At 36.3% G+C, this 10,094-nt stretch overlaps 1 protein-coding gene across 1 annotated transcript in view; it reads right to left on the bottom strand.

The window, feature by feature from the left end:
• Window positions 1-9,465, bottom strand: part of LOC131434713 (protein dead ringer) — a 290,153-nt gene extending 280,688 nt beyond the window's left edge. Inside the window, exon 1 of the mRNA XM_058601750.1 lies at window positions 8,515-9,465. The gene's annotated coding sequence lies outside the window, so the exon portion shown is untranslated. The remainder of the gene's footprint in view (window positions 1-8,514) is intronic.
• Between the last annotated feature and the right edge of the window lie 629 nt (window positions 9,466-10,094).

A 10,094-nucleotide genomic window follows, 5' to 3' on the forward strand; every position in this document is an offset into this window, starting at 1 on the left:
AGTAGTGAATAATTTGCGTTGCCGGTATGGTACGCCACTACGAATTACATATTCGTTATGAGACAAGTACTAGAAAAGTGTCGAGAATACAACGCGCCAGCTGCAAAGCTGAAGATTATGCAGCTGCCAAGCTGCAGATTATGCAGCTATGGCAGATCTCTGAAAGAATAAATTTAATACCTGCCAGCGGGCCAACTACACTCAGTGGTTTCGTTTTAAGTGAGAATCTCTTGTTTTTGTTTACATTTATTTTGTGGTTACCAAGGCTACTGGTAACTGTTATTCAAAATCAATAATTTACCAATTTGTGTTGCCAGTTCCAACATTTTTTCAAGCGATTCCATTTTGACATTACCAGTTACTGAGGGGTAGCTCGATTTACGATACAGTTTTAAAAGCGAGTGGCAGGTCGTGTCGTCGGCAAAACCATACAGGAATGTGTTTGTTGCTAATCAATTGTGTTAGTGGAAGTAAGCTGAAACTGAAATATTTTTTCTCGAGCAGTTTTCAGGAAAACGGAAGAGTTTTAAACTAAGATTTCCGCTTTCCTTGAATTGCAATTTTAAGCAGAATGAACTGATAGGTTTATTTTTCAACCAAGTAGAAGATTTATTGATTAAATTCAGGAAAAGAAGCGCAGGAAATTGTTTTTACGCACACAATGTTGATATTACTCATACGCTTGCAAACTTCATAAAAAAATTCTTTTTATTTTTTCAACATGGCGGCTCTGAAAAAAGCTGTTTAAACTCGTTCGATTTTTTGGTGGGAGTCATCATTTCTTGGAATCCAATCACCGGAAAGCGAAAAAGCAAATCAGTTTCATATTCTGTCTAATTCTGTCGGAATAAGAATTAAAAATTTCCACCGAGCAAAAACAAAATGATGGTCATTTTTCGTTTTTCGACCCTTTTTTGCACTTTTAATTGTTAATTTTTTTTAAAATAACAATGAATATTTTTGGTTGTAGTTCCGACCGTAGAGAGACACCTAACGAGTAAAATGCCGTTTGGTTCATGTTGATACGTGCAATAGTGACACCCTGTTGAAAAAAAACATGGTTTCGAGAAAAAATACCGATCAAAAACCGATATTCGTGACTAGTCGCGGCTGGACTCGCTCCGTCTCCTTCAATTTTCTTCCAACTTCTCGGTCGCGTGTACCCCCGAGACTAATTCGGTATTATTTCTAAGTGTATTTTATAGCAAATTACGAAAAACAATGGTTTTCGACTTTTTGAAAATTGCTTGGAGGAACCTGACCATAATTTAATAATAGATTTTTGGAGAAATACTGCAAAATCCGTCGTTTTTAACGGCTGTCTATGTTCTGTACGCTATGCGAAGTTTGTTTAAACAAAAGGTCAAATTCCACAAAAGGAATCTAATACCAAGGATTTACTTTGCTTCGTCTCATCAAGCATTTAAATTTGAAATTTAGAGTAAAGTGTAATAATAGGAAACGTAAATAGCCTCGAAAAAGTATATTTTTTGAAAACAAAAAGGTTTTTCATACCATAATCTCATATCAAATTGAACAAACATGATAGGAGAAATGTCTTTTGCGGTATATGGAAATAATTTTTGCAGTGTTTGAGTAAATTTTGTAGCATTGTATTTATATCTGTATAACAATAGTCTCGCAAATGATATGCGCTTTCTATGAAAACGTTGTAGGAAAACAATTAAATTTAGCATCTACTTGACTCCTAAAATCTGTTTCTTTTTCGTATGCATAAAAATGTCTTGATTTGCTGCAAATAGGATTCTCACTTTAAAGTTTTCTTACAGCTCAGAACATAAAGATGAACAGACCATTAAGACTCTTATTGATCCTTGGCACCAATAATAACAAGATTTTTTTCCTTTCTCAAAGCTCCTTTTCCTTCGAAAATGGTTGGATTTCTATCAGCATCAGAAAGGCAGACTGGAAAACGACTGCGGAATTAAAATATTAAACAATAAAAACTTTCGAATGCATTACCTAAGAACTGTTGGCACTTGAACCATAAACCTTAAGCAGTCCGTGGAAATCATTCTTCAAATTGAACTACTCTGGATGTGGTAGAACACAACACAAATTTTCTGTTCTGGCCTTGAACCAAAATAACAAAATTCCATGTTAACCTACGAATGGTGCTGCAACCGAGATGACTGACCGTACGGTTTTCTTACTAATCTGCGGAAAGTTTTCCATTACTACCTGACCACCTAGAACCACTATATATGCTTGATTGAGGCCGGCTACCGAACAGTATGGCGGACCACATAAACATCAGCATTAGTGGTATTGCGCTAAGACAGGAAAGAAACGCGATGGTCGCGTCGTCTAATAATGCGCTTTAATGGTCTGAAACAATCGCTTTTAATTGTAATTACACGCGGTAGGTACAGGTCCGCGAAGGGCTCACCGACTCGCGATATCGACATTTCTAGCAGTGCATGAGTGTATGACACTTTGCCTGTGTGTCAATGGTGTACTGCACTTACTGGAAAAATCCGTGTGATTGGTTCAAAATAAGAAATCTGTTTCACAATTTGAAACCAAAGGTTTACCGTATTTTCATGAATTCATTGATTATGTCGTTCCTACACTGATAAAATTCGACACGTTGGATTAATTTGTTTTGCACCTAATTTCGTCACACTTGACATGACACTTCAATTGCAAATGAAAATCACATCAAATCTGATCATATGAAATCGTTCCAAAATCTATGGACAATTAATTTATAATTCCAACCGGTAGATTAATTCTGAAAGTATGACACTATATTTTCTATTGACTTGACGCTCACAGTTGAATTTGCATACATAGGGCTATTGTGCCAATAGCCATCTCATTAGTAAAGTCGCCAGGTTATTTTGCCAATGACTCGATAATTCGGATCGAATACAATACCTCAAGTTCGTCTCTAAAAAGTAATATATTAGAAAAAAAAGTTCGAAAAAATTTCACAATACTGCTGTTATAACGACGCGAAAACTCGAATCGAATCGATCTATTTTCATCTAGCCCTTAAAGTTTGATTCTCATAGTGTTCATTTTTACATATTAAAAATATTGGAATTTGTTAATGAAATGTTTTCATTTAGACATTGAGTGTGAAACAAATAGCTTTATGCAGAGCTAATAAAAATCATTCTCATTGACTCAAAGTATACGAAAATGACGTTAAATAAATGCCACTTTCAGCTCCGCTAGCAAATTTGAAGAACAGGATCCATATTCAATCAATGACAAACGCGGAATAGTAGTATTGAATGTGTTCTTTCTTTCGTTTACTCTTTCAGTCGTTTTTGATTTCTGAAGGAAATCGTATGTTGTGCAGTATCGATGTTCAACCGAAGCATCGAGAAAGGAGTGTATCGAAAATAAGCTATCCACAAAGTTTTCTTTCAAATTATGAAAAAAAAAACGATATTTTATTCAAACTAAAAATTGATCCTTTATTGTACGAAGCTAAACTTGAGTATAAAGAAAAACCAGATGAAATTTAAGTTATCCCTTCACGAATTTTCGAACTTTTGATCGAACTCTCTTCATCAAGTTCGGGACAAGTGTTGCATCGCATTTGTTGGACGCTTGAGCCCAAATTTTTTTAACTCCTGCATGTTCCCAGTTACCTTACCAGTCTTCTTGTAGACCCTCTTCACGATTGCCCAGTAACGTTCGATGGATCGAAGCTGAGGGCTATTTGGTGAATTGATATTTTTATCCACGAAATTTACACCCTTTTCCGCAAGCCAATTGAGAGTGGTTTGGCATAGTGAGCCGACGCTAAATCCGACCAAAACAGTGGAGGTGTACTATGCTTCTTATATGAAGGCAGCAATCTCTTCTGGAGACACTCAGATCGATAAATTTCTGCATTTATAGTTCCGGTAGTGTAAAAAAAACGGTGACTTCAAACCACAGAAACATATTGCTTGCCATACCAGTACTTTTCGACCGAATTTCTCCACTTGAATCGACTTGTCCGCATCGCTCACATCCTCCCCAACGACGACAGTGAAGTATTGTGGACCTGGATGGGTTTTTAAGTCCTCCTTTACATAAGTCTCATCGTCCATCAAAACGCATGCATCCGGACACTACAGAAGACGCGAATACGATTTCCAGGCCCTTGTTACTGCTCGATTGTTCTTTTCTACACTTTGTTTCGAGATTTTCTGCTTCTTGTAGGTCTTCAGGTGATTTCGCCTCTTGATACGCTGGATCATTCCGACACCCGTTCCTGCTTTCTTGGCTAAATCACGTATTGACATTGATTTGTTCTTCATGATTGGAGATACCACTTTCTGGTTCAGTTTCGGGTTGGAAGAACCGGGTTTTCTGCCTCTTCCTGGTAGCTCATCCAAAGAATAGTGTTCCCTAAACTTATTAATGATGGTTTTAACACTGGCATGATGAATTCCAAACCGCTTCGCCAATTTTCGCATAGTAATAGCCCTTCTCACTTAGCCATGTATCCAGAACCTTAATTATCACTTCTTTTTCAATACGCGACATTTTGAAAACGCAGAATTTCAACCGCACAAACAAGTAAACAAACGAAAGCTGACAGCCAAACGCACAGCATGCTGTGATCTGAGCATAAAATTGCGTACAACACAAATGTATGTGGATAGCTTATTTTCGATACACTCCTTATCAATAATACAATAATTTTCACCTGGTGGTGCTCGAGTCTATAGTACTTTTGGTTTCTAGAGTGTAACAATTTTGATTTGTCATGTTTTAGACTCTTTTTATAACCCAACTTTACATATTATCAATATATTGAAGAAAGCATACGAATAGAAATTTGTCTATGTTTCCATGCAAATAATGTTTTGGTTTCGTCGTGTCGTAGGGAAACGAGTGACGTTAGCATCGATACTCTCTTTTGTAGAAGTAAAACACGAAAGTTCTTACTTTCTCTTCGTTTGTTTCGAATGCAACCATTTACGAATGAGATAGTAGAAAAACAATGATGAGACTGTTGATTGTATTTTTTCATTGAAACAACGTGATACTTTAAAGCTATGGCTAGAAGTAGTTTATGACAGGAAAGTTATCTAATTTAATTTCACAATTTCAATGATGAGTTCAAATGTTCGTCGACAAACTCCCAGAATAAATCGCATGAAAATGTTTGAAATGACGAAAAAAACTTTATCGTTGAAAGTGTCATCGAAATGTACGATATTAGTAAGGACAACGATATTTAGAAAACTCTCCTGCAGACGATCACAGACTCTAGCAAAATTTGAAAGCTCTATTAAAGTAGCTATACTTGTGACTAGAAAGAATGGTAATCGATTGATTTATTTAAATAAATAGGATATAACATACAAATCGACATTTCGTTTTTTTTTCGGTGGTTGTAGTTGACGACAGATACAATCGAATTAGTTATAAAAAATGTATGGGTTATCACTTTGAATTAGAAGATGGTTAATGCAGAATTTACAATCTAAGGTTTAACTCGACACAGTCCAATAATTATGTTGCCAAATTGAAACCGTGCTAGAAAAGGAATCAAGCCAGGTACTATGCTGGAGAGCACTGTATTCAATCTTTGAATCACTCAGCAACGATTATATTGAAAATTGTATCTAATTTTGGTTTTTGTATTCTCTCTCACATTAACAACAGTCTCTTTCTTTTTCTACCTGTACATCTCCTCATTTTCGCTGTCGATTGATGCTCATCTATCTCTTTCTGATTTTTGGTCTATTATCAGCCATGGTTGAAAAATTTCAATGTTCAATCTGGTTTGATGTGCGGGGGAAGTGACTGTGTAAGTTAAAACAAGCATACAAATTTAAATCGCAGTTCGTACAAAATTGATGTTTTTTTACACCGTTGGTCCTTTAGTGTAGAGTAGTCGTTCCCGTTTTCGATCATTTTCAATGTTTCAATCTACTTGACGAAAAATATTTGTTGTCGTTTGTGAGTAAACAATTTGTTATGAAATGATGTAAAAACTGTGACTAATCATGCATGTTAAACTTATAGTTTCCCTGAAGATGAAGGGATATTCCTTCGAAACGTCGTCTTTTAACACAATATAAATATTTTGTAAAGCAACACTTCACCAAAAAGCCATCTTTCAATAAATTTGATTCCAAGCGTCATATTTAGTTTTCAATGTCAATTGTGATAGATATTGCCAAAACACCGCAAATTTTGACGCAACCGACAACAACAGGCTTGGAACTGTTACACCGATAAACTGTGACTTTCCCAGATTACTTATAATTTCACAAATATCATTAGAACAAATTTTCCAAAAAAAATTATTTGAAACTTGCTTAAAAACTAGAAAGTTTATTTGGGTATAAACTAACATAACCTTTTCAATTTATTATTTTTACGTTTCGTCTTTGACTCATCAGTGCAGAGCAGTTCAATTGAACTGCTTAGTGCTAAACTCATAAAAATAATAAAAAACGTTATGTGCCCCAGCACAAAATTTGGCTAACCCCTAAATGAATAAAAAACGGTTATGTGCCCTAGCACAAAATTTGGCTAATAGTCGAAAACACGTTTTCGTTCGGCACGTCAGAGAAGACATTGCACTCCGTTGCAAAAGCAAAAAGTGTTCTGTAAATAGCAGAAACTTTACGTCTGCTTAGCGGTTCAAATTGAACTGCCGAGTTTAGCACTAAGCAGTTCAATTCGAACTGCTCTGCACTTATGAGTAAAAGACGAAACGTAAAAATAATAAAAACGGTTATGCACCCTAGCACAAAATTTGGCTAACCCCTTAATGACCAAACCTGCATCGGCCAGAAATAGTCGAAAACACGTTTTCGTTCGGCACATCAGAAAAGACGTTGCACTCCGTTGCAAAACAAAAAAGTGTTCTGTAAATAGCAGAAACTTTGCGTCTGCTTAGCGGTTCAAATTGAACTGCCGAGTTTAGCACTAAGCAGTTCAATTTGAACTGCTCTGCACTGATGAGTCAAAGACGAAACGTAAAAATAATAAAAACGGCTATGTGCCCTAGCACAAAATTTGGCTAACCCCTAAATGACTTTTCAATTTGTTGAAGAGTATACCAAATTAAGAAAAAATTTCCCGGTTTTTCAGCTTCGCTCTAACTGAAGATTTCAAATGTTCACTTTACTTAACTCACTAGTTCCGGGACCGCGAGTCGAATCTGAATGAAATTAAATACCAGCTTGTGGGATTATAATCCCGTTTCATTTGAGCCTGAATTTGTGAAAACCGGTTGAGCCATCTCAAAGAAAATCAAACGAGTTCCGTTTTGAAGTTTTTGCGGCGATTTTAAAAGATGTTTTCCCTTTTTAGAACCCGTCACTCCAAATGACGGTTCACAATTTTAAACACACTTTACTCTATAGTTCCGAAACCGAAAGTAGGATCCGGATAAAATTCAATAGCGTTCTATGAGGCCAGAACCCATTTCATTTGAGTCCAATTTTGTGAAAATCGGTTTTGCCATTTCTGATAAAATCAAGTGAGCTCCGTTTCGAAGTTATTGATCACTATTTTCGGTACTTCCGGAACCGGCATGTCCGATGTGAGTTTGTGTGGTTTTCAACTTACAAGACCTGTTAACTACAGGAATTAATTTACTATTTTGGAAAGAGATCATGTTTACATCTTTTTATATGAAGGCAAACTTTTGAGTTTGTAATTTTTTCACTCATCACCCTGTAATTCCGGGATCGGAATTCAGATCCATATGAAATTTCAAAAATGTCTATGGAACAGTAAAGCCTTTACTTTGAGCCTAAGTTTGTTAAAATCGGTTCAGCATATTTTGTTCAATTTTCTGCACATTTTTCTTTGTAATTCCAAAGCCGGAAGTCAGATCCATGCCAAATTTTAAAAAATAATGCACAAATGCAGTAATGCACAATTTTCAAACTTTTTTCTTCTTAGTGCCTAAGTAAACATATTTTATCCGATTTTATCACCATTTGTTGATTGAAAATCAAGCGATCGTTAAAATAACATGGCGGATCTACTAATGAGATTACTATTGGTACAAAAGCCCTAAATGCATTTTACAGAAAACGGAAAAAAGAATAATAAATAAATGAAACGTTTATTTTGACCCCTAAATGCTCATGAAGTTCTTAAGTTAGCTTATATATTCGCAAAGATCACTGATTCACTTTAAAATGCAGAGAAATTATTGAATATCAAATACATTTTTGTATAATTGCTTGCAATATTTCAGAACAAAAATATCTACCAACTCCCGTCAATTGATTTTCGTGAATGAGAAATTAAGAAACGAACATATTATAATATCGGCTATTGTTTTCCGATATGTTCATTTTAGTTTCACTAGTCACTCTACACTTTTAGGATATACGGAAATATACAAATATCTTAATTCTGCTACGATATATACAGTTTAACTGTGTTTAGACGGCATAAACATTGATTAGACAAAGTTTGTAATTGTGAATTGATTCAAATAAATCTATCCGACGGAATACTCTTTTCCAGACGAATTTCAATTTCAAGTCAAAAAAGAAATTTGCTCACCTGCACGATAAATTTCTTGGTTCAATTTCAAATCGATTTCCGATCGATCCAGCTCCAAAATTATAATCTCACTTTGCTTTAACTTAAAAATTGAAACACTGTTACAAATTCATGGTTTGCAAATATTCCACATTTACTCAATTATGCTTCACAATTAATAACGAACCATTTCGATCGATTCACTGCTTATTTTCTCGACCCAAAAAGTTTCGTGATTTTTCTTGTTTCCGAAATTTTCACGATTTGGTTAAAATCCATTAGTGATTGACGCAACACTTTTTAGCACAAATTATCAAACAAACAGAAATCATCTGAACCAAACACTCACACACCAGGACACCGGTGTTACCCAATAGGAAATTACTTTGTTCACTTAGCAACGTGCAAACATAATGGAAGCATACGCCTGTGACAGCGCCTCCTTAGCAGCAACATAAGTGGCTGGCGTCGACGCCGACGATTGACACTTCACAAGTTTCAAGCTCCGGTGACAAACAGTGCCCAAGTAAACAAAACAGTAAACAGGACAATTTACCACCATTGCAAATCCGCAGAAAAACAAAAAGCACACTTTTTTACTTCAACACTACGGTTCAACTAACTGCGGTGTCTGGATGCGGCGATTAGGCCAGAAAGTTCAACCACTTTAATTAATTCCACTTTTTTTCTCGAATCGAGTGCAACATAAAATCCACCGTGGAAGGATAGCCCGATCTCGATTGTATGGCCACGAAAAAAAATCGCCTCACGCCCGCCCGATAGCAACAGACAGATAGGTATGTGGACAAAGAGAGAGAGACATTACTGGCCTTAGCCTGTCACGTTAGTGACACAGCAAATAAAAAAAAAAAAAAAAAAGAGAGAGAGACGAACGAATACAACATGTTATGCGCGCCACCGCCACCGCCACCAATGTGAGACGACGGGCCAAATACGAATGCGGGCACAAAGCAGCGGCGTTGCACATGAGAAAAAATAAAAACAACATCAGCAACCGTGCTGGCAACAGTAACAACAAAACGAAGACGCTCGGTTCGGCTCAGGTCAGCTACCATCAACACGAGCTCTCCAAAGTGAGCCATCCACATGTCGCCGCTGTCGTCTTCGGCGGTGAGAGAAGAGGCTATGCGCGCCGTTGCGCGTATGATCGAGCATTTGACGCTATACTAGCACACGGACGGTTGCACAACTACGAGCCGGTTGGATGAGATGGAGCCATTGTTGCCAAACTATTTGAAAGGTTGAATTGTAGATGATATATTACAATGTTATGCAAGAATCCGTCTTCCTCAATACAGTCTAGAAACGGAATTACATGTCACAATGTAATCATCTGCTAAAGTTCACCATGTGCTTGAACTATTTCGTCAAGATTTACGATTTCTCTGATAAGTTCTGCTAAAATCGAATCATCTTTTATAATGTGTGCCATTTAATTAAAACAAAAAGTTTCATGTGGTATAGATTTTTTATCACAAATTAATTCCTCCAATCTGGCTTTGGCTGATAAAATGTTTAAATGGGTGCCTGACGACGTTACGTCCCAACGAAATAGTTGAAATTGAATTAGTTCTAAAGTC

Source organism: Malaya genurostris, chromosome 3, assembly GCF_030247185.1.
Source record: "Malaya genurostris strain Urasoe2022 chromosome 3, Malgen_1.1, whole genome shotgun sequence".
Lineage (NCBI taxonomy): Eukaryota > Metazoa > Arthropoda > Insecta > Diptera > Culicidae > Malaya > Malaya genurostris.